Source organism: Bombus terrestris, chromosome 13 (genome assembly GCF_910591885.1).
Source record: "Bombus terrestris chromosome 13, iyBomTerr1.2, whole genome shotgun sequence".
Classification (NCBI taxonomy): domain Eukaryota; kingdom Metazoa; phylum Arthropoda; class Insecta; order Hymenoptera; family Apidae; genus Bombus; species Bombus terrestris.
This window is the reverse complement of record NC_063281.1, coordinates 5899850-5927582: the sequence shown is the minus strand read 5'-3', so window position 1 is coordinate 5927582 and position 27733 is coordinate 5899850. Positions and strand designations below refer to the sequence as shown.

The 27733-nt window shown below is 30.8% G+C and overlaps 1 protein-coding gene across 2 annotated transcripts in view; it reads right to left on the bottom strand.

The window, feature by feature from the left end:
* Positions 1-26646, bottom strand: part of LOC100650658 — a 316011-nt gene extending 289365 nt beyond the window's left edge. For both annotated transcript variants that reach the window (XM_048411568.1, XM_020866089.2), the window contains exon 1: positions 25827-26646. The gene's annotated coding sequence lies outside the window, so the exon portion shown is untranslated. The remainder of the gene's footprint in view (positions 1-25826) is intronic.
* Positions 26647-27733: the final 1087 nt, after the last annotated feature.

Genomic DNA, 27733 nt, shown 5'->3' with positions numbered 1-27733 from the left:
GCAAAAATAGGAATTTTTAATGTAAAATATACGTATCATATTATGCATATCGTGTAATGTGGGTTCATTCGTTAAAACAGTGTAGTATGGGGTAAAATTTTTTGTTAAATAATATCAATCCAGAATGTAAGTTGATGAAAAAAAACTTTCCGATGTTGCCATTTCCAACAAGAAAATTATAACGAACATCCGATTGCTTATCGAAGCTCGTTTTAATTCTCTTCATAGGAACAAATGAAAATAGAAAATTCGAAATACCAGTTTTAAGTATAATTTTCCCCCAAAGAAAAGTTATTTTTCCATCTAATTAATTACAAAAAAAATCTTATGTTATCATAATTTAGTTTAAAATATAGTATCCTTTTCCAGATGGAAGTACAAATTCGTTTTACGCTAGGAGTGCCTTTACATTCGGGATATTGTTTAATTGTATGAGACTACGTAATTTTATAACACAAGGATAGACGTTTCGTATGAAATCAGTTGTGGAACGTAGAAAAATGACACTGAACAATTAATAAATAAAGAAGACAGAAATACAATAAATTAATTGTAAATTACAAAAGAAAAAATAAAAGTTTTATATTCAGTCGATAATGTATAAAATTTCAAAAACAAACAGATTTTTCGTGTCAGGTGATATTATTAGCTCCCATAAAGATCGTTCGAAATGACAGAAACCGTCAATAATTCCTTCTTCAACCTTTGGTGAAGGAGTACGTCCATGTTTCTTACATGAAATTTGTAATTTTGCGAATGGCCTTCCCCTCGATTCGTATTTTGTAAAGTTATTTTGAATTAATAATTAATATTAGAATAGTATCGTTAGAAATTAGAGAGACCATTACCATACCATATAAAATCAAAGCTTATAAATATTCATTTTTCTTATCTATTTAATTTTCGACATAATTAACTTTTTAGACATTAATTATCAAATCATTGTAATATCATAAGAATTCAATTCTTATAATATTTCTTCTTTCAATTATACAATTTTCGAAATAATTAAGTCTGGAGATATTAATTCATAATGCTCAATCAACAAAAACTCGAAGTATGCGATCCTTTATTTTCCTAGCGACTTAATTTCCAAGATTCTCATTCAAGCATTAAACTTATCTTTCTCGGCAATATAATCGGTTATTGAGAAAAAACAATTGGTAAACTGCCAATAAGCGGTTAACAGCAACCCTCTTTAGTTACACTCTCGAAACACCTGCAAACTTGTTGCATATGATTCCTCCGTAAAAACTTCTTTACCATTTCTGTAATTTGTTATTTCTTGCCCAAATAATAGTTCCGAAAAGAAAATTAAAAAATAGAGAAGCATTTCCATCTATCGAAGGTTTAATCGTAGGAATTCGACACTCTTAACAAACCAGGACTCGTTTCTTTCAATTATACTGGCGAAGATTACCTCGGAGGAGATTTTCGAATCGCAATTATCTTCGAAAAATCGAGATAAGCTCCGCATGCGAGTAAGGGAAAAATGGAAATTGGCAAGTCTCCAAGGGATGAAACGTACCACGTCGTTCGAGTTTCGAATGTAGACGCGGTAACGGACTTCCGAGTGTTTCTCTTGAGCCTTTGAAAAATGGAATTGTAACCTCTCCATTGTAGTATAGAATTCTTGACTCACCTGTACGTGGCAGCTATTCTTCCTTGAATACTTTTTGAAGCAATCTTTCTTAGGTTACAAGACCTTCATCTTGACGAATGGGTGAAATTTAGCATTGTACAAGTGCTACGATTCCGTGGACGAAATTTAAATTCGTTTTTGAGAAAATATCTTATTTTATGTCGATTTTTATTGACGAATATAGGATAGCTGAAAGAGGGGCTGTCTTAGAAAAGTGGATTGTGAGGGCTGTAATTTCGCTGACGATGTAGTCTGATTTTATTTCGATGTTTTATTTCGCTGTCAATATTTTATGTCACATTCGGAGATCACAGAGGGAAGATATGGTAAGTCACAATTTTCTGAAATCCATATTAACAAAACTGTCTTTCTATTAAACTTAATTGTGGGATTCTCTTGGAAATATTTACATTAAAAGTATTGATCTGAACTATCTCGGAATATATTGATTTCAAAAGTATTAATCATCATACTTTACATATTACATATAACATTAGCCTTTTTTCGTAAGACTTGATGAATTTACCACCTATTGCTGAAATACTTGTACCAAATAGTATCATACAAATGAAAATCACAGTAGAAAAATATGATAAGAAAATTTGTTAATTTTTCTATTTTGATGTTTTTTATATTTAAAATAATGTATTGAAAATTATTCGTTTATTAGTATATTATATATTAGTTTATATAATATGTATTTGTATAATAATATATTAAAACACACCCTTATAATTATTTAATAACATTAAAATAAAAAAAGAAAAACATAAAATTGGACGTATCATAACTTCCTCCTATAATCTTCATTTCTATGATATTATTTCAGTATTCAACAATTTCTTTATATTCTTTGCCATGTCTTGTTTCGAGATTCTGACTAATTAGGGATTAAAATTTAACGAGGAACTGTGATGTATTGGTCGTATAAAGTTAGTGGTTTTTCTAGATAGATCTGGGTAGGTAGTAAAATAAAGCACGTTCTTTTATTATACCCTGAAATTTCTTATCGAAATGGAAAAAGGTCTTGTTAAGGTAAAGAACCTTCTGAATCAATGAACTATCGTTCATATATACGTGGATTTTTCGTGGATGAGTTATAATAGCACGAAGTGCACTGTCCGCGATAATGGTCTACTTTCCATTAGATAAATCATTGTGTTCTCCTCGTGTGATGCTCTGTGTCGCTGAAAATTAACTATATAAATCTTGGTTAGAATTATATCACCTCGTAAATTAAATATTTGTTCTAGATTTTATTGTAACGACGTTCATCTTGTTTTTCTTCTTGCAATAACTAGTCAATAATAATATTGTTAACATAATGCCCCATTCTAATTTTATTTAATAAATAATATAAACTCTAAACTGAACACAAACTGAACATAAGTCATTTATTTTATGCTTTAATTTAATTTTCTATGACGTAAAATTATTATATAAATCCACGAATTCATCAAAATTTCTTCTTAATCTGAAATATCTTATATATGTAGTATCGTGGGCAAAAAGCCTAAGATATCGGCCGAACCATAAACAATGTCGCGAGAGCCGCGGCATCGTCGGGTACATCAATGTGTCCTCGGTCCTTTCAAGTGAATATTTTCGTGGAAAAGGCCTGCGTGACCCTGGCCACGGGCGTTTTCGGAACACGTGCGCGATAGGGCGGGAAAAGACAAAGAGACGTTAAAGGCAGTGTTAGTTGAGAAGCCGGAGAGAACGAATGCAAAAGGCGTGCAGTGTGAGTTGAGAAGCAAGAGCGAGCGAGTGCAGAAGCCGGAGAGTGTGAATCGGGAACTCGAAAGCCGAGTATGAGAATAAGACGTACGACAGCATTGTAATCATTTCGTTGTTTTGAATATTATTTATTAAATCAAAACATCATTACTTGTTCTTTCCTCTAAGACCCATTTAGATACTACATATATATGTACAATATACTTTTAACATTGTACAGTGTAGTTTTACATTTCATAAATGTAATTTGTATGTACAGTGTTTAATGTTTTGAAAGGATTTAAAATTGCATCATAATAGTGATTAAAAGTTGATTTGCACATATTGTATTTCGTTGTAGTTTTAAGCATAACTGAAAATTTACTTCAGTAATTTCACCTTATGAATAATCTTATAAATTGTTGATTTCATTTATTTAACTTCAGGATTTAATCCAGATTCGAGATTTATTTTATTCCATTCCCAAATCATCAATCAATAATTTACAAGCCCAAATATTTTTCTAGCAAGGATGAAAGTTTTTAAAGGATTTGATTAATTACTGATGCGCATAAAAAGTCATTTCTATCGTTTATTCCTTTTTCTCTGCATACAATAAGAAGTTTAGTGGGAAAGTTTATCCAGAATCTGTCTATTTCATTCCGAATCAAAACGAATTTCACTTCAAGATTGATTATACTTCACTTTCGAGGAGCAAAACGGGGAAGATAATTAATTCGATTTCTGTGAAAGGTATAATTGAGATTCTTTTATGGGAAAGGGGTCAGAATATATTTTGCATAAATGTGATGCCTTTTGAACATTAAAAGTTTAATTAAAACCGCCAGTGGAAAACTAGGTGGACACAATGACAGTCTCAAGTTACTCGAATTTCATAGGTTACTCTAATTTCATTCTACTCGTTGCAAGCACGTTTACTAAACAAAAATGTACCGTGACATTTTAGATCGATAAAACACGTCAATTTGAAAAGAATGTGAAAATTCTTGTTAACTAGCAATTTCATAAAAGAAGGAAATGTTTATTATGATGTATTAATTTGTAATCTGAAAATGTCAGAATCGCGAGAGAAGTCAAATTTTTCAGAAGGTTATTGACAAGGCAACAAAAGTATCATTAAATGTCATTAAAACATTCATTCCTCCTTCAATATTCAATCAGATACGATTCCACATAAATCCTAATTCTTAATTTATTTTTTTGTATGTTTCTCCCACGCAATAGCAATCTTAATTCAATTTCATTTATTAAAAATTTTATATAACTACTGCTCATATCAGAAATAATTTCATCATGTAAATATTATTTCTTTGTTTGAGAACATAAGGTATTTCGGTCATTTAATTAAATAACCTTCTGATTCGTTTTCATTGTACTCTATCATTTTCAGTTGAATTTCATTGTAATATTGTATAGGATCATCTTTTCTATTCTAAGATCATCTTTCTATTCTGATTAATTTGCGTAATTTTATAATAAATGTTTAATGAATGAAAGAATTATACGTTAGGGAACATTTGTGGAATGATTGGAAATAATTTTACGATTCATTCTATTTCAGATCAAAAACATCAACGTTCTTCAGTTCTAAAAAGTAACGGGAGGTTCCTTTATTGCGTCACGGAACGAGACTTTTGTCGCTGGAAGTACAAGTAGAGAGTAATTCCGGTTTTAACGTCTTACATTACGCGCAACGACCCAGCAATTACGAAGAGAGCAATTTTTCCGAGCTCCAAATGAATCTCTGCTACCTTTGCGGTTCGCGAACGTTAGACGTATTAAGAATTCTGACGATGGAGGAAACTCTTCATTATCGGCAAGTGCATTCTGATAATAAAAATTTTTGTCAACTAAGCATATTCTATATCCTTTCGTTTTCAATGATTTCAAAGATATACGAAGCTTATATAAAACTTAATTTATTGCAAGAGATATACGAATATTTTTCTGAATTAGAAAATCAAAGAACAAAATAATTTTCTTGATTATTATTTTATATTGAGTTGAATGACAAATTTTTTCATTTCCTACTTCTTTGCTTTTTTCTAATTCATATATTCTACTGTGATTACAGCTGCAATTATGTTTCTTTCTGTTCATAAGTAAATGGGAAAATCCACTTGGAAAAAGAATAGAAATATATTAAGTGGAGAAATTATAAGCAACTTTCTTCATATTCACTGAATGAAACACCGTGTGATTACTATTTGTTCAAATCGTTACAAAGTTTTATGTATCGAAAAGAGTTTAAAGACTATAAAGAAGTGAATATTGATTTTCCAAATTATTTTACTGGTTGTTAATTCCGTAAAATTTATTTGTGAGGTAGTAATACATAATAACACGTGTAGGTTATATTACTGATTATGATATCAATATAATCAACTCTGTACTTGATATAATAAAAACGCAAAAATTTTTTATTCAACTCAATCATATTGTTTGGTAAAATCAATTAAACTTTGCGAAAGTTGGTTCCTTATAGGACTGAAATTAGTGCGCACTTTTCATCCAACCTGAAACTCTTATTATAGGAAACCGATTTGGACGTATTCCTGTTCGTGCCATAAAGTCTTTCTATTACATTGGTCGATGCAGACTGTTACAGCATGTAGTTCTTATTTCTACTAAATTTCTTTTTTTGCATTTTCCTCAATAAGGAAACTTATCGAATCCTACTCAAAGAAAACACTTCAAATAAAAAAATGACGATCAACGAATTAAGTTTCTTTGTAAGATGAGAATTAAGAAAGGATTTCTATATCTCTTATTACAACTTATTATAACAAATGATTATGATCGCTATGAAATTATTATTTATTTGGAACTTGCACAAAACAGAATTGAAATTGATTATGCATTAAAATAAATCTTTCTATATTACAAAATGTATCTTTATATTGTCAATAATATATTATAAGAGTTTAAAAATTCACAAATTATTAAAAGTCTTAAATCATAAAATATGTATTTTTCATTTAATCGCAGTAATACGATCACTATAATAAATTCTCAATACAAAATGTTTCGATCGAAAGCCTCCGATAGATTGTCAATAAAGATAGAAAATGTAGCAGCGGTTCCAATTAAAATTTACGCGGCAATCGCGATAAAAAAGAATCGAAGTTGGTACGTGAGAAAAAAGTTTGAACAAACGTTCTAATTAATTATTCGAATAAACTCACAAACGTGAACACGATGGTCGTAAGATTTATAAGACAGGCATGGAATTTTCCCTATGCAGCTTGAAATTTAAAATAGACGACTTGAAGCTTAAGAAGATTACCTAGTAGCCCTTGGGCTCGATTTTTACAAGCAAATAGTGTTGAAACTTGCTACCGCGTAATTTTACTTGTGGTTCACAATCCTTTTTGATCCTCGTTTTGCATAGAAATATATTTACCTTTTTTTAAGAAAGTGTTGAAACTTGTTACCGATTATTCGATAGTTTTTCTAAAAAAGCAATTCAATTACTTCCTTGTTAGTTGAGATATTTCTTTGTACAAAAAAAAGAGGAAGATGAAAGGTGTTTAAAAAATTAATAGAATAAAACTGGTGAATAACGAGAATAATAATCGTTGTCATAGATATTGCGCGCATAGTCGATGTGACAACGCGAACAAATGTTATTCTTTAGATTTGGTTCGTAGCATTCGTCCAAAGAAAAAGCAGTAACTTTTGGATTTATGGCGTACAGTTGCGTAAGTGGCTGTGCGCCAAGGGTGGAAAAAGGGGGAGCCACAATGACCAGTGTGTCTGACATTTTTCCGCCACAGAGGAATCGTCACTTTCCTCGATGACAAGTGTGACTCATTATTTAGAGCACCATTTATCCTTGGAATGTACATGTTTTTGTTTCATAAGATGTTATTGCGCTGTTATACTAATTTTCTTTTTAAATTTAATATTACAATGAAAGGTAAAATTTTTTATGGGGAATTGAATAAGAAACTTGTACTTAATACATCTTTAGTTTATAGGAAACTATTATATATGTAAAATATAATATAAATGCAATTTGAAAATATAATAGTTTAATATGGAAGAATTTGTAGTCATATTTGCCTTGTTCTTGATAAATTGATATTTGAGGAAAGAAAATACATCCTTTAACAGGAATTTGAATAAGGAATTTGTATTAGAATTCTTCTAAAATTGTAGAGTATAACCTTAGTATATGGTATCAAGTTGAGTGTCAGCACGAACGATGTTCTTGCGAACTAAAGTTGTAAGGTCTTGAATCATTACCAACAGGTGGTAGAAGGCGAACTTTCTCACTGCAGCTGCTAGAAAATTTCTCGTCGATGAAAGAACTTGATTATGTGCAACTATGACGAAATTCTACGCCAGGGAGCATTCATTATATTAACAACATTATCCTATATAAAATATATTAAGGGAAAAATATATAGGATCATATTTTTTTAATAACTTATGTTTAATTTACAAAGCCGATAATTAATACTCGTTCGTTTAAACGTAACTAAAATCTGAATTTGTATTAACCTAGAAATAAAAGGAAATATCGAGTTGAATGGAAAAATGCTTTTGTAGCAATTTCTTTCACTTCGCAATTCTTGTCCTGATTTTTTGTTTTAATATTTCGTGATATGTGCGGCACATATTGGATACCTTGTAAAACGAGATTCTAATTTGTCGCATTCGTATTGTTCTTGCTGCCGAGCTGTAGAATCGAAAAAATGTTTGCAAACAAATTTTTCGAGGATCGTATTGTGGAAAAATGCCATATTCCACCCACGCCCGCTCGTTGGCATAACAACGAATATGTCAGCAACCTACTCAAAAAAAAAACAAGATAAATAAATATGCATGAAATATTCACATGTCAATTTATTTAAATATCGTTACTACCGTTACATACGAAATATTTATTGTGTATTGCGTCAATATAAAATAATTCTTAATATTAGCATGATATTTTATTAATAATATAATAAAAACTTTCAATTCAGATGAAAAATTAAAAATCATAAAAGGAGTTCAAATTTGAAATTTCTAGGAATCTAAAAATGCTATTGATTTTAATAAAATAGACGATTATTTCATGCGTACTTCCATCAATTCTTCTTCTTTATAAATTTGTTATTCTCCTTCTTTTCCTTTACAATTTTTTCACATTCTTCTAGCTTCGTAAATCATTTAAATTTAACAGAGTTCATGTAACATATACTAAAAATAAAAATCAATTTGCGATAAAACAACACACTTGTAAATGAAACGATGTGAAAAATATTGAGAACGAAAAATATTGAATTATTCATCGTTACACTATTGTAAATTGACAAAGTGGCTCTCACGCCACTAAGTTCTCCCAAGTGCATTTGGAAATTCATGGAATCATTTAACATGAAAGACGTGACACGAATTACTCACGTTGAATAATATTGTGAAACATTATTCTAGGATACGATTGTACAAATTATTATAAATTATTGTAATAGAATATTTATAGGAAATACCGTCGTTTATTATTATCTTGAGCCATTATTTCGGCGGATTATCTTGAAATATTATTACGACACTATTAGAGGGTCTTCCTGTAAAATATCATAATATGACTTTGTTACGAACATAATGAAATTAAACTAGAAATTAGAAGACGAAGTATTCGACAAAATATTCAATTTTCGCATTAAAAAGATAAATTCGTGAGAATTATAAAAATTGTAAATTGTAACAATAATTGCTATGGAGAATTTAATACTACTGAATTAATATGAATTATAATTATTGTCATAATATATATCATCATGAAATACTATCGTCAAAAACTACTGAAATATCACTCTATGAGAGACGCATGTTCTCTTCGAAAAATAGGAGAATTAAAATAAAAGTTATAACGGAGGGAAAGTCGACATAATATTTAACAGTTCCTAAGCGATGTGAACTAGTTCATCTAAAATACACGAGTAAACAAACCTAAATCGACGTAACACAGAAATGTCAGCATTCGAGATAAATGCACATTCGCAATTCCCCTACCAACATTTTCTATAAATGCTCCTATTTACAGAATCTACATCATTTAACGATATGCCAGCCGCTAGCACATGGATAATGCGGGTTCCAAATGCGGAAAGACCGATAACAATCTGCCAATATAATACATACGCTCGTAAAAGTATTTAAGCACTTGGAGACATCTTTTATGGATATGTTGTGTTATATGAACCATTTTGAAATTTCGTTAGCACTGTAATGAGATACGAGTATCACAATTGTATTAATAAAGCTTGAAACAAATGTGAGATTATAATGTAGAAATTACAATATATTTAGTACAAGAATATGAGTCGCAGAGATCACAAAGTTATTTAAGCTATAAACAGTCAATCATGCACTATATTGACAAACTTCAATACTCAATAGAACCATGTTTAACACTTATTATATGCTTAAAATGACTATTGATGGCGTATACTAACTTTTTACTAAATTCGTGTCTGTAATAAATATCTCGTAATTTTTATATACATTTTCTATTCTTCTACAAAGTTTTCTGTGGTAAGAGTTCAAATACTTTCGTGTACGACGGTACAAGCATATATTACTTCAAACTTAATTTACAACCTTAATTATTGTTTCTTGGTGTTATGTTGAAGATCCCATTGGTGGCAGAAAATTTGTACCGAGAACCCGTCCGTTGTTCATTTGACGTTTCATTGCGGTAGCCATGAAATTAACTGGCTGGATATAAATGGAGGTTTGTCTTGGCGAAACAATCAAGACGCGTTGTTATTTACGGCATTTCCATTCCTATGGCGATCGTGGTGGTTTCATGCGAATTTACTCGTCGGAACATTATCAACTCGACGCTCGTTTTCGATTGTTTTCGAGAGCCCCTAGTTATTACGTGGCGTGAATCGAACAATATGAACGCGGCTTGTAGAATTAATGAACGGGTGAAATTACGTCTGCTCTGCTTCATGAATTGATGATCCCTCGGCTGAGAAATTAGTAGTCATTTTACAGCAACGAGAGCGCGAGTTTTTTGACGTGCTTGCACTGTCGTTTTAGTTATTTCTGTAGAATACAAGGAGTCATGCATAAACTATTTACGATGGTTCACAATACTATTCGTACACTTGCCATACTAAACTTTTATCTTTTATTCGTATATTGCGCGTACTATATCGATTACTTATTGCACAAATATTGTATATCCATCTTTTGTAAAATTTGAGTTTTTAAATGCAACACGTAGTTCTTGACTGTTCCTTTATGCTGTATAAAAATTACTTTTATATTTACTTCAATGAAGTGAATATAAATTTGTCAAAAATAATATTTTTATTTGTTGTATTTAATGCATATAGACGTATTTTTAAGAAGCATTATCTACGTTTATCATTTTATGTTCCTAAAAAGGATCAACGTACAATTTGCAAAAAGTTTTATAATAGCTCTGATGAAGATAAATACGGTGCAAACATTATTTATTTATTTATATAATACTACTGAATTTTTGGAATTTCTTATCTCAAAAACGCTAAAAGTAGACATAGAATATTTGTGCAGTGACTCATCGATATAAAACGTTCTGAAACTTTATTTAGTCCGTAATGATATCCGATTATACACATAATATGTTTATAAAAGGGATCCGTCAGTGTACGAATACTTCCACGAATTATTGTAGGTGAACGCGTATAAATATAATTTCCTCCAAATCGGGGCAAAATGTAGAAAACCGACTACGAGTATCTTTGACAAACGTTTTCGAGAATTCGTCGGGTTTCTTAACGCGTTTTATACGTCTATTTTATATGAAAATGTGAGCCGACTGAATGGTCGCAATTTTATGTAAGTTACATAAAGCTAACCCTAAAATTTCGAAAGAAGGGATTTCGCCGTTATCTTTAGCAGTTTCCAGGACAAAGTAGTTTGTAACCTTTTATGTGGGTCACCGCGTATTCATGACGATATTACGCTAGTTATATTGGGATTCTGATATGTATTTCTTTTGAAAGATATATAATTTTGCCTCTTCGTTGGAAGAGAAGATGGAAATCTAAAAATTTTTGTGAGGAAAAGGGATATGAAAGTCACTTAAAATAGTGACAACAATGTAGAAGTTCAGAAGAAAAGTGATACACAGAAGTGACAATATCTTGATTATATTGTTTTTTAAATTAATAAAATTTATTCACCTTTCTTTCTTGAAATATAAATTGACTACAATAACATGAATAACACGAAATGTGAACAATACTGTCAAATATTGCAAAATGGATACGAAAGTTATTTTATAATCATACTCCTGGTAAAATAGTAGACATATCTTGATTAGTGCAAGAGAATGGTAGAAATAATTGAACAAAGATGAAGCAAATGCTTTAAACATATTACTATATACGCACTCTAGAAGTTGAGAAATTCGTAAAATACTTTTTAACTAAATATGAATATTGTACATTTTAGGAAAATACACTTTGATTAAAAATAGAAGTAACTTATACATTTCAATAATAATTTATTGTGTTCCAATTTCATTTTTAATAATTTTATGCAAGAAAAATTAATCGATGAAACGGGTAATTAATTTGACATTTCCGAATATTCTACGCAGAAAGATTCATTAAAATATCTTGTTTGTAGAAAGTATGATGAAAAAAGAAGAAATTGTAGCGCACGTGCACTGTCTGTGGTTTCAATCTCGGGACCAGTCAATTTCGAAACATGACTAGTTGTTTCCCGACTTTTCCACCGAAACATTTCAACCATCTCGCCGTACAACTGAACACACGATGTCGAATAATAGACACTCGTTGAAATCGACTACTTTTCACAGGGATTCACCATTTTTGATCCAATATTTCTATCTTTCGTCAGCTAAATAAAACATCAATTCAAACAATAGTTTTAAAGTTGATCGTGTACGTACCAATTATCGTGTCATAAAGAAGAAATTAATCATTCCTATCAACTTTCTTTGAACATTCGATATCTCAATCGCTTAATATGTGAAAAACAAAGTCCTTAGTTGCCGAAGTATTATAATATTAAAAAGGAATAGCTATTTATTCGATAAAGTATTAAAAAAAACTTATTAGTTACCAAATATATAAAACATTACCAAGTCAGTCTCTCTATTTCCATTCTTAAAATATTTTGACAAATTAATGAAAGACCAATGTTAGTTACACCTAAACAAATATGTTCATTATTCAAATATAATTAATTCCGCCAAATTTAGACAACATTACCCTAAGTATTTGTCGAATATTAAGCGATATTATATGTATAAATGAATCTTGTGATGCATCCACGATTGAGTAATTCTTATCTTTCTTTTAGGTTGGACGGAGAAGCAAGGCAGAAGTTCCGCAGACAAATTCCACCAGCATCAACAGGCTATTCTTTACCGCGTAAAAATCGATGCTGTGGAATTTCTTCCGGATAGTTTCCTCATCTGAGGATTAAAGAACCGTCCGTTTATGTCAGTAAAGCGAATCTTTGATCACTAGACTGCGAACTTTTATACATTTATGGAAAATTTAAAGATGTAGAATAATAGATGAGAATGCATACGATACGAAAAATGTATAAAATATTCAAAGTATAGTATTCTTTATAATATTTGGAATTTTCAATTCTAATATTCTTAATTTTTAAATATAATTCATTTAATTTTCAACATAATTATAATATTCTAAACACGATATTTATTTAACGCAATATTTAAAATATTTAGGATTTTAGAATCTTATTTTGATTAGAAATAAACCTATTTCTTTAGTATTGTTTACAAAAATATAAATTTGCACAATGAGTTTCTTACTTAATCAAGACGATTATTCTTTATATTATTTTGGAATTGATACAAATCTTTGTCTAAATCCTGTTCTTTTAAGTATATGAATTTACATAAATATCCATAGATCAATAAACACGTTTTTACTTTTTATATTCCATGATTGATTGGGAAAGGAAGAAAGGAAATGTGACAAGGGAAAAGTAGTGCGTCACGATTACGTTGTTGGCTACTGTCGTCAGAGACAGGTTCTAATTAAGAACTTTGGCGTGCAACTTTGCGCCCTGAAAGCGAATGACGTGTCGTTTACAGCGTCAGCTTTTTGTCTGGTATTTCGAAATTTAATTTGTCAGCAAAATCGAATATCGACGAACTGATTGGCTTGAGCTAAAAAGGTGATGGATCTTAGGACCGATGGAACGGACACGTGAAATGTATAGCAAATCAAAATTATAATGTTTATGGTTTTCTTTTAATTGGTATAAATTATTAAATATATATTATTAAATTATTATTAAAACATTTGTTAGCTTTGAGGAAAGTGTAAAAGAAATCTTATTGTAATATACATAGTTTCTGAATTAGAGCGAGATAGGAAAATGAAAATTGAAAAGCACGATTAATTTCTCATAACAAAAATTATTGAATAGTCAGATATAATTTATAGATTTCAGCTTCAAGTTCTTCGTTATATTTTATATTATTGTTATATTTATTAAAAACAAGTATGTAAAATTACATGATGTTTCCACTGTATACACTGTCTCCTGTGAACTCCTGACTGGCTTTCTTCTGTTTTACGTACACATATATGTGTCATCGACATTCTCAGTGTTATTATCTTCCTCCATTTATTTCGACATTGCAGTACATAAAAATAGTGGAAACATCATATGTAATTTATATCCTGATATAGATTTTGTTGAAAATGACAACGTGAGTTCGTGCTCGCCCTCCACATGCGGATGCGTTAGTTACAAAAAGCAGTAACTAGAAGATTGTTCTAGATGCAATCGATAGACTCGATCGATATTTTTTAGATGCTCATTTGTTTTTTCCCCTAGTCTATGTAAGCGCGTGCAATAAAGGTTTTTTCGGCTCAGAACGGTGTGATAGATTTATCCGTGCAATATTGTAATAACTATTGTGATCCTACTTCTGAATATAAAAATAACAGATTTAAATAAATAGAAATTTATATTCTATTATAAACCATATTTCACAACTATCACAAAGATTTAAGTAGATCAGTAAGACTCCGTTTTTTTAAAATGTCTTTCATATTGTGTTCCTCGTTACGCGAAGTGTACCTTCTGTCATTTCTCAGTTACAGTTCGTTATTATGTGGTTATTATTTATGTGGAAAAATGAGAAGAAGAGACGAAGGAGAAGAGCAGAATTCTTTGAAAAGGTTGAAAAATCGCGTGAGTTACGAATTCAATCAAAGATATGTGGTTATCAGGTGAATCATCGGATTGAAGGTGCTAAAAGTGCAAAGGAACGATTAAACCGGCATTTTGATGGTGGTTTGAGGAAGATTGTGATTTGATGAACTTTCGTATATATTGATTTTTCTGGTATAGAAATAATTAAATTAAGAGAGCATTATTTACATACAGTTACAAAAGTCTACATATACCCAATTAAATATAAGATATTATAGTAAAAATGTTGGCTCTATGAATCTTTTTGATACATTACGTTACATACTAATATGTATCATAACTTATTCACCTTTATTTTATTAAGAAAAAAGAAATTAAAAAATATAAAACATAATGATATAAAAAATACATACATCTGATATATCTACATGAAGTCATAAAAATAATAGGCTTTATATTACATATATCTTGAAGAAGTTAAATGTTTTGTAACTTCTAATATAATTTTATCCCAAAATCTTTGTAAGCCTTGGATGCTTTAATTTTTTCAATTGCTTTTGGAAATACATTAATAATTAATGCGCGAGTATAAACAATTTTGTGACAAAATACATGTTTAGCTTCTGTAGTAAGTCAGATATACAAAATTAGATAAGTGTATGCCGATTGTATAGTGTCTATATCTTCCACGAGAAACAAATAATAAAATATTCGTGCTACTCTGACACTAATTACTTTTCTTTCAAATTTCAGAAATGATAATTCGTGACTTACACGTATATGTATCCTACAAAGCAAATTTCGCAATAATATTCTTTTGACAATTTCTGAGCATTATTCAACAAAGAAGTTTGCTTAAAATAATTCCCGTACAAAAGTGTAAAATCTCGGCAGTTTTAATAATTGCCGAGTCGTTGGGCCGGGGTCAGACCATCAGTAAACGACGGAAGCACGATCTTATGTCTTCCCGTACCTCAATTTACTCGACCACAAAAGCAGCTTTTCATTCATTAGCGATATAATTAGATTCAGGAACCATGAAGACGATTATTGTAGCCCAGAGCCGTGACAAATGTAGGTTTCTCCTCGAGGGAAGAAATTACTTGGGGATGTTACTCGATTACGGCGACCGACAGAAATTCAATTAACGAAGCCTTACTGCCATATCACATTAGATTCCGTGCAATACTTTATATAGATCCAAATAAAAATAAAATGTTTATGAAATTTATTGAGACTATTGTACAGGATGAAAGACAATTTATAAACTTCAAGTGTCCAAACCACATGTGTTGTATCGACGTAAATCGATCAACTAGGGGAAACCAAACTTTATTTCCTTCAACCAGCCAAAACCTCTACTTACTACTAAACAACAAATATTAATCATTTCTACTAATTTTTACCATTATTTTCATTTTGGATTGGTTAATAGGAATATTTTGAAATATTTCTACGCAGAATAATTTTGCTCTTTTTTCAAATTTTTTTCATCATTGACTTAAATTCCTCGATTTATGATGTCGAAACATATTCGATGTTACATGAGAAAAATTATGGTTTCACCTTAATGAAGACAAATTGTATTCGTAATGAAATATATTCCGAGCGCAACTGTAATATTCCATCATACCTATTCCATATTTCATTTTCACTAACAAGTCGCACAAATAGAAATCAACGCGAGAGGTATTAACAAACACTTCACAATTCTGTTCGGAAAATTACAGGTACGAGACAAAATTCACCACCGAAATACATGTATTATTATTCAAAGCATATACAGAGTCAGTTGCGTTACACGAGTACCGTTGTATAAACTATACGCTTGCCTCAATTAAACCGTACTCTGATTACCATATTTAAGAACAGAAGTTCCGTTTAGTTGCGTTCTACACTGGCAATGCTTGTCATAATGTAATTCACATTGTTAGCTATCGAATATTCTCTTTTTCGTCGTCGAACGTTTTCGGACTACGTAGCTGACTTCTAGAGATATTTTCAATAATTAGCTTTAGGATTTTTTTCACGTTCACCGGCGTTTGGTTTTATTACGAACGTTCTTGGCATTTTCATCCACGTTGTATATGTTTCATGATTCGTCCCGTTTTCTTCCGATAGTTCCAATTAACTCATAAATAAGAAACAAAATATCGCACAACGTTCAGTTGATGGACCATTTTATTAAACAACCATAAATCGAAAATGTCGACTGAAAGGGAATTATCTTCATATGACAACTAAATTTTCTTAAGAAATAAAATACAACAGTTCGTATAGTTCGATAGAACAATGATACATACATGTAACTTATAAATAAAATAAGAAACGAATAGAGAATAATTTCCTAGGAGGAGAATCAAGTTGATCGTCGTTTCTCGAGCAACAGTAGATAGTAGTGTTTGTTATGTGAAAATTAGAATAATTTAATCTCTTAAGCAATACGAGTACATATAGGTAGTTCATTTAAACATGATTCTAGAAGATATAAAGTGATAGATTAAGTGATAACGCATGTGTACATTATTTTTCTTTTGTTATTTCAAAATATTGTTTGGTATTATCCTACATCATTTAACATTTCTACATAGATATTCATATTCCAATGATTCTTGTAACTGTTAAACCTTATACAATTATTTTGTTACTTGGGAAATTCTTCATTTTTAGATTCATTACTTCCTAAACTAGAAATCAGATTAAAAAGGACTTCTACATTGAGAGAAAGACGTCGGATATTAATATTATACAATAATAGAATTTTATATAGAAATTGAATTTTATTATATTTACTAGTATTACTTATATTTTATAGTAAGGTATAGAATTTATAAAATCTTATTTCTTATGAACTTTAGTAAAAGTTTATATCACCTTCTAAAATTTACAAACGGTACTTACAACATTTTGTATATTTCATCACGTATATTATGCACACTTAAGTATACTGAAATTTCGCATAAATACACGAATAACTGCAATTTGTTTATAAGTATACTCTAAGTAAATACACCTGTACAATGAAAAGAGTAATTATCCTTTTCCGGGCTCAATAAACTCGCTCTTGAAATAGTTTAGATGTCAGTTTAAAACGTAGAAACCATGTAAAAAGACATGGTTCAATGAAGTAACCTACTGAAAGCGCATTTTGAAAATCCTCGACCTGACGAGGCCGCTCTTTTATACTGTTCTTTGTACTCATTCGAACCAATTTATCGACTACCTTTTATTCTTCGGTACAGATCGTCCCTCAGAGAAGTTACATCCTTGATAAAAGTTCAAATTACGAGAGATATTCTGAAACTTAAATACACTTTAACTTTTTAGTCATTTTATACTTTAAATTAATTAAACGACGAAACAGAATCAGAAAACGTCTTTTTGCAAATATCAGGATGTATCAGAAATTAAATCTATCGAAATGATACGTATATTGGGAACACGATGAAATGAAAAACGTAGTTCTGCAATTAAGTTACAAACTTTTCGAATTTCTTACTAATTATTTATTTAAGCTTAATGCTACAGGTATTAAGAATAATTATCTTTATTTCGTTAAATTTATAACTAAATTTATAACTAAATTTAAAAAAATTTATAACTTAAATTTATAACTAAAAATTTTATAACTAAAAATTATAACTAAAATGGGAGAATTTTAATGTGACAATTTTTTCTAATTTTAGGATTCGATGGAGCACGTAGCTATTATAAATTATTAATCTTTACCTCTAACAACTTTGATTATAGACTTCTTTAGTCATTAAATAACAAAGTTTTATTAAGTTTTATTAAGTTAATATTTTTTTAAATTCTTAGATTGGATAAAACACGGAATAGTTCCAAATTTTTGATTGGTAATTATTAATCTATTCTAATAGATAATTTAAAAGTAAATGATAATAATAAGCAGCGTTGCTGTAAACATTTATGGCATGCAAACTTGTAAAAAGTTTATCGATTAAAAAGGGGTTAATATAGATCCCATTATTGGTGTTCCAACGTGATCGCATGTCGTTAATAAACGATAAATTTTTAATTTCGTCGTTGTTCTCTTTCATCTCCGCTGTTTGATCGATCTACTCGTTGATGATTCGCTTTCACAAATCATATGTCACTCGTTTCGTTCGTAGCCTCTTGAAAATGTGCACGGTCGACTCGATTTCTGTCATATCTCTTTTTTTTTTTTATAAAAAGTGAGATTGAACTTATATACACACGCGCAATCTCATTGCCAGTAACAGAATTTATCGTCGATAAAATTTCTTTGGCCGATTGAAACCGTCCTACCGGAACTTGAAACAAGTACATTTTATACAAACCTACGTTTTCAAATTGTGGAAAGTAAAACTGTTAAGAAAAATTAAAAGTGGTAAGACTAATGGATTCGTGGAATAATTTTCAAATGAAATATAATTTACGTACATGCATGATAGGAAACGTAATTTTACAATTTATTGTTCAATATACTATTTAATATCCAAATTTTATTAATCAGTATATGATATTTAAAACTTATAGAGTATTTAAATTAATAATTTAGAACTATAGTGACAATGATAAAGTTTCCACAGAATTGAATTTTAATACAAGAGAACACATCTGAAAATCAAAATTATAAAGTGAAAGGAAATTGCATACTGTGCGTAACACAAATTGTCGCAATATCCGCAAGAAATATTTTTTAAATCACATGTGTCCATTCCGGAAGAAGATAATCTTTTTTTTAATTCTCTAAACACTCCCAGTACTATAATAGAACTCTTAATAGCTGTTCAACTTTATCTCTAGCACTTTATTTTCGAGAATTACTTGTTTTTCATTCTCTTTCCCCTTGTTTGCTCATCACGTGTCCCACACACTTTCTTTCCCACCTTTTCTAGTCTCTTTATGCCCTTCTTTATACATCGTTACACATCGTTATCCCTCGTCACACAATATCTTCTTTTTCTAACCACATACCCTTCTCTTTCAGCCAGTTTTTCTCCTTTTTCCTTTTTTCTTTTCATAGTAAGCTACCTTCGACAATGTGTTCTGCTATTTACCATTGTCCAGATCCTTTCCTTTTCTCTTTCTACTCGCTCTGTCTATTAAAACCACTAATTGCGCATCAGAATCACCAGACCTTTTGGTTGATTTTTTCCTGATTAATTAAGTTTCCAGTTGTCAGGAAACATAGGGAGATTCCTTGACTCCCTTCGTTCATGGCAAGTCTTTGACGAACGTAACCACCGACGAAAGTGATTTATCATTTTGTTTTATAGCGGCGAGCGCTGGTTATCCGCAGACAGGTCGCGGAAAATCGCGCGGGTACGCTTCCACTGATAACCTTGTCAGTCCCCGAAATTGACTGCCGTTATAACTCTTTGGCAGGCAGCTAGGCCAGCGGGATGATTGGTATTATTCGTGTATTGGTAAAAAAATGTGTGTCGTTGTTTCGTCAAAGTGATGTATCCAAAAGATCGTTAATTTTCTGATACAATGGGATCTACATTGACATTGTCAGAACACCGATTAATGGAACGATAGATTTAAATGTCTACCGTTGTTTTGTCAGAATGACGTATTTAAAAAAATTGTTCATTTTAGAATACAGTGTGATGTATATTATCAAAACAACGATTAATGAGACGATCGATTATCGGAACACATTGATGCATGAATATATGAAGACAGTATATTCGAAGATAGTCTTATGGGCTCAGTGGCTCATGAAATTATTTGGATACATATTATAGAAATTTTTTATGAATTCCTTTTGTATATTATATATTATGTGTATATTATATCCTTATGAAATTTAAAATATGTAAGAAATATCTTATTAATTCCTTACACATTTACAGATTCGTTTTACATTTCATCGATATAATCATAATAACATGTTTTATGTAATACACGTAATATATTCATAAAGAGTTTCTATGAATTTTCGAATACTTTTCCAAGCTACTGTATATGGAGAATTGGAAAACAAAAATTTATAGTTATACAAAATTTGATGAATAGGCTGATTAATAAAAATTGATTCGTAAGTAGATTACAAACTGCTTACATAAGAAACATTCGATTCTCGGATAATAAGAACTCAGCAGAATTTCAATAAATCCCTTGTTAAGTAGAATTTTCCAGTTCCAGTTAATGGAACAGTACCGCATACTTTCTTAGTAATTTAAGAGGATATTTGTTTCGTAATGTAATATTCCGATGAAATTCGCCATGATGAATGGTAAGTACTCTATCATCGCTATTAAATGCAAATGGATTTGCCTACGTCTTCGCATGGATATAGGGAGGAAAATTATTTGAATCTACTCCCTTGCCTATCGAGTTATCGCAGACATCTAAATCGAACTTCGTTAAATCACTCGTAATGGATTCTATGGGAATGCCTGCTACAGAAATCAATGCACAGTGTTTTGACTAAAACTATAATCTGAAAACAACACGTACGTAATTCAACTTTACTCACAGTAGAAAGTATTGGAACATACGTGGAAACCTTATATGAATATATTACGTCCTGCGCAAAGCGTTTTGAAATTTCATTATATTTGTAACCACATCAGGCCATCGTAATTTTATTAATAATGTTATACTAATATACTAATATTTCATTAAAAATATGTTTGCAATAAATATTTTGTAATTTCTATATAAATTTTCAGATTGGTTCCGAATTTTACTGGTATAATACTAATGAATAGACTGCGGGCATTTATGCAAATTAATATTTTTGCAAACACTATTCTGGAAATGGAACCGAAGCAATTGATTGCTTTAAACCGCTGCTTTTAAACCAATTTACGTACAGTATTACCTTTAACTAAATTTTCATAATAAAAATCACAAAGAGTGTCCAGTGCGACATAATTCTTTTACTCAAAATCACAGCCACTGATTTACCGTGAAATCTGAAATTTGAAATTTCATTATGTAGTCCTGCATTTCCAATTCGATCCAGGTCCCAATTAAATAATTTCATTTTCACGCCCTGAATAACCTGAAAATTTTCCATGTGCCCAAGTTATGAAGCAGTTACGCGGAAACTCGTCAATTCTAAATAACACTTTGAAAGTATGTTACTCGACCGAATTCACGATAGTATCACCTAATCTCGTAGTTTCTTCAAACGCATTACCTGTATATCCACGTTGCATATAATATATAAACACCTGAGCTATTTATACGTAGCATCTCATGAAGATGGTAAGTGTCTTTTTGCATTATGCATTATAAACTTTATGCATTATGAAATCAACTATTCCGTGCGATAGTTTGTTCTTATATTTGCATTTCTATTACAAAATCATGTGTTATTATTTTACTATATATGTATTCTATTACGAGTTTTCAATATTCGAAGGAAGATGTTTCCGCAATCATTTTTTTAATTTTTTAAAATTAAATTGATCATTGATACTTTTGTTTTCAACAATTATTATTTCTCCTCCCTTTCCCCTCCCCCCATTATTATCATTAAGAAAGAAAAGGAAAGATAATAAATGAACAAAAAAAGGAAATGTAAAGTATAGAAAATTTTCTAATTTTTTAATTTTTAATTTGTCTATTCGATCATCCTCTATACTGTATCCCTAAGAATTGTAGAGTTAATTGATCAATAAACCATTCAATGATTTTAAATATTACACAAACGATACAAAATGTAGAAACTAAAATAGATCGTCACACGAAAAAGGTAAGAATTATAATTGTCAATCCAAAAATTTTTCAAGCACTATATCTGTAAAATTATATCTAGAACTACGTATATTTATATCCACAGAATACAATAATATACATAACACAATAATATTAATAAAATTCTTCTAATTAAAAAATCCTAACTTTATGTATTAATACGTCAATCATTGCGGTAGTAAACATAAATAAATCCCAATTCTATTCGTTTCGATTCTAATCGGATTTTATACTGATCTTACCACAAATCTGAGAATGCAGGTGCCTAATCTCGAGATTAAGAGAATAAACCCATTGTAACTCATATCCTTGTTTTCGATGCGCATTTTGGTAACAATGTCTATTCACTTAACTGCAACTCTGCGAATCACTTGTCACAGAACAGTTCGATTTGCCGAATCATCCAGCAACGTAAATTTACTTTGAGACCATAAACACAGATTTATGGTAGAAATTCAAAGACAACATTGTTACTAACTGGTCCGGCTCGTCAGTCAGCCTTTGTCGAAACGTACACGCGTTATAGTCGACAGTTTGCCAGAATTTACCGTGACAATCTGGCGATTGTTTCGGACTGCTCACTCGAACGATTTTGTTGTTTCCTGACGAAGCTTGTAAATCCATTACGGAAACTGTAACTCTTATTGGTTATTATCAGGTTTTGACATTTTTTTTAAAGATTCAACGTATTCTCAAAGATTTGACGAATAATTTTTACCATGAGAGATTTGTTCGTAAATATCGATAATATCGATTTCTCATAGATGATTATTCGATATATTTGGCTACAATTTGAACTTACATTTTCGAGAGATTGCAAAGTTTCCTTGCGTAATTACGACAATTTTGAAATGATTTTGTTTTGAGTTCATGAAAGCATATGGGCTATAACAAATGAAATGAGTTAAAAGTTTCTTCGTTTTTGTAGAACAATTAAATATGTATTATATATATATAATTCTAATATAATATACAATATAATAATATAATGCATATTCTGTATAATATAAAATAAATATCATAAATAGAACTTCGCTTATCTGAACGTGCCAAGGAAAAAGCAGTTCACTGATTCTCCCACTATTTGTAATTTTGCTCAAATAATAACAGTTCACGTCCAGATAAGTAGATTCTATCAGCAGAAGGTCATTTAATCAGACATTAGATAATATGCTATTCCAGTAAATGAAGTCTCTCTGTAATCATAAAAAGCTATTCATTCAAAATACATGAATATTGTAATAACCACAAAGAGGTGTGGTGACTATTGGTGTTTAAAATCATGTTCCGCGAAAGGAAAGTCTATTTGCATACATTTAAGGAGGAAATTGTTTGAAGAATATGTTTTCCTGGTATCCTAGTTTTCTGATTGAGCATTCAAGACTTTTATGGTAGAAAAGCTAAAGTAGAAAAGTAGAAAAGTATAGGTTATCTATGTAGATAATAAAACCATAATGTCTGTAAATTTATGAATCATACTTCGAGAAATGAGATTAATATTTAATAATTCTAGAAATCAATTCTATTTCATAATTCGATTTCATAGTCCTTTAAAAGAGACCGCAAAAATTATTGATAACATTTTGCTGAAAAATTCTTAAATTATCGTTTCATTTTATAACATCGAACAATCACAGTTTTGCGGTTCGTAGTGGACTCGACGAACGATCAATAAGTAAAAATTAATGGTAACCTCTAGTTCAAGCGTGGTTCGACGATTTTATCGATTTCGGACATCCCCAATTTCCGCGAATCGATGAACTGGAACTCGCACGTTTCGCGTCCCTCCTTAACAAACGTACCTTCCCCCGTGAACTTTTAGATTCGTTTATCGTATTAGTTTGAAAAACGCAAATCCTACATCTAGCTAACGCTAACACAGAAAAAAAGGTTTATCAATCATTAGCAAAATTTAGAAGGTTGTAATTTCAATCAAAGGAACAATATCATATCTGAAAATTCGGAATTCGAGAATTATGAAAAATGTTCAATATTTCAAAATTTCAATAGAACTGATTTTATATTTTCATTGTACATGTTAGATTGATAACAAGCCAAATTCATTTCTGAGTAAATCTTTGATAATAAATTGTCTATCAATTACTTTAAAAATTTTAATCGATAGAAAAGTTATAATTTCAATTTAAATTAATAAAAATAAAGTAATGAAATAATAACTTTAACTTATATATAACAATATATATAACATAACGTATATATAACATAACATAACATAATATATATAACAATAACGTTAACTTCTTTAGCTTCTTTATTCTAAACTTTATTGATATGTTTTCATATCCTAATTCATATACGTACATTTTCGAGTTTATATTCGAACCTAAAAATATATGTGAATTTATATCATTAATATAAGAAGCCTCCCATCCTATTGAAATATAAACCAGTGAAGTAGATGAAACTCTGACAGTAAAATCATTTAATCCGCGACACAAATAATTAAATTAAACTTGTACATACTTCAACCTATATCTTCTAAAATGGAAAAAACCATTATCAGAATTATTTAAAAACACAATGGCTACAAAAAGATTTTATACACTCTTATTTTTCAATAAAACATTTTTTCATTGCAGTTGGATCTATAAATGCAATAATGGATGCAAAGATGTACAAATATTGTTTGTAGCCACCGTCAATCTCCCAGCTTCTCTTCTGATTTCAAACATTTTATTTTCTTTCACGTATAAATGTGACTAAAGCAAAATGGATATTTTATAAAGTGTCAACCACATTAATGGAATAAGCACGATCGAGTGTGTTTGAACAGCGTTCAAATCAATAAAGAATGCATTTTCTACATAATGAACGGAAGCGTTTCGAGTGCGCTTTCCCAGAAGAAGGTGAGTAAACAATGAAACCATCGAATTTCCTTCCATTTGCATTCTAGAATCACTATTCGACAAGAAGGAACGACAAATCGATGCCTTCAATTATCGCGACGCGCCTGTAAACAGATTTTCTCTCTTCTACGCGTAACTATAGTCGCATTCTTACAGGCGCGCGAGCTTAAAACTCCAATTATTTTTTTCTACTAATTAATCCTTCTCAGAACTATAAAAAGAAAAAGAAAAAGAAAGAAACAAATAGCTGTAGGGAAGTGCAAAAATGGGGACAAATTTAAAGAAAGAAAATTGCCTCAAGTCTACTATTGTCACGAAGAAATTATAAAAAAATTAATTATCATCTTGAATCGCAACAAACCAACTCAGTTTCCACAAAACTAGTAATATTTCATGTTTCTAATCGCTATTCCGTCTATTTGACTGCAATTCAAATTTAAGTTTACGAAAAGTTGCACAGTTTTATTATATATTTCCCTTTCTTTTGATTCGGTTTCGAATTTATGCTGCCGTTGCTTCGTTGTAATGGAACAAGATTTTATTAAATAGATTGATTTTGATTTTATTTAATAGTCTGTACAAAGATGCGCACAAGAAGCGTGTGTTGTATTGCACGATTGAAACGATACAAGGTGGACTGGTGGATATCTTTAAAGAATTATCGCCTTATAAGAATGAACAAATACACAAATTACAGATGTACTTACTACACTCACCTTTAGTTTAAACACCGTTTTTCTCCGTCGATTTTCTTTCAATGTATTGGAATAGTTCCATCGTGGCCTTCACTCGTAGTCAAAACGTCTCTTTCGGTCTACTTGTCAACGTTCTCTGATAAGAAACCCACGCTGAAAAATCCTGAGAGGGGAAATTTCGTAATACAGTGCATTGTTCGCTCGATCACTCGCGGTAATGTAGCTGTCACTTTTGTTCGTTCTAACTGAAATAATAATTCCCCTCCCTATACGAACTTTCGACAGTATTTTTTATTCGACATCTTTATTATTTTTCTTTCCCTTTTTTGGTTACGACACTGTTTCAAAATAGTTTGATTATCGAGGGTTGATATCGTTGAATGGTCAAACTATATCGCGAGAGAAATACGAGCACGACTGATGTTTGTGGTCAATGTAGCAAAATTTCACGCCAAAAGTGCCTGGAAAGTTTCCAGGAGAATTGTCCGGTTTCCTTTAATAATAATATAACGGAGATTAGTGATATGTGATTGAAAATTACACTTTACAGGTCCGCTTGTCACCAATTTTCATCTACCATATATAATATCGGCAGTGTCACAGATTTTCGTCCACAAATCTACTTTTCCGTTTCTTTCTTTTTCTTCATTTCGTTCTATTTTTCGGTGCAGTGAGAAATAGAAACATCTGAACGATAAAAAAATGATAAATATAATGGAAGAAAGAATTTCCTGATCGAGACGATTTTATTTAGAAGACGAACGATCACGATCTTCGAGTAAATAAAGATTGAAACACGAAACTCGGAGAGGACCCGAGCTAGAGTCCAACCGAATGTAGCAACGCGCGTACACTGAAGAAACTCGTGAAGCGAGGGCGCCGGCTTGAACCGCATCAACCCCTCTTCCCAGCATCCCACGCGTCGCGCATTCTCTTATCAGAGAGTGCCGTTCGGGATTTCGCCTAGATCTATCGCTACAGATGTGCAGAAATTTCAGTGTATACACGGACGAGCTAAAGAATCCTTTAAGGGCTGACAAGTGCTGAGTAATCTGATCTTTGTCCGAACTAAATGTGTGTTGATCGCTGCCGAATAGATCGATGAGATGAGAAATTGAATTTTGAACAACCTTTTCTTCTTATCTTTCTTTAGATTATGGCTGGTTTCAATTTGATAGTTTTGAACAGTTGCAGTCTTCTAAGGATTGAATTTAGACAACTTCAGCATTCAAGTAAGTATGTTTTTCAATGTATAAATTACGAGATAATAAATGGGTTTGTATGCAAAATGAAGGAAGTTTACTTTATGTCCCATCATTCATTTCCTATCCTACCTATACACCTACAATCTTTTTCCATACTCTAACTTATTCCACGTCTTATACTCTATATTTACTGTTCTACATCCCCAACTGATGTCAACATTCCTGCATCCTATATTTCTTTCTCCATATCCTATTTTTACATTCTACATCTCATAATTCCCGTTCCACTTGACAATCATATCACAAATCATAAATCTCACAAACTATTCTCTCTTTAGTTTCACATATTATGTCCTATTCACTCCATATCACACGTCGTAGATATATATCACATCTATAGTTCCCACATTTTTATATCTCTTGTTTCATTTCCGAAATCTAATATTCTCTATACTTAACATACTTACTACTTTCATACTTAACATACACAATCCAACATTAACATTCCGTATCCAATATTCCCTACATTCTATATCCAATACACCCCATACCATCATGCCACTAACAATGTTCGGTAGACTTTATCCAACGTAACTAAATCCATCTTCAGTATGCTAGCTCAATTTCATTCTTTCGAAATAAAACTAAGAGAAAACTCGGAAATTTCCATAAGACATATTTTTCCTAAAAAACGCAAGATGCTGCCTACAAAACCCATAAGAA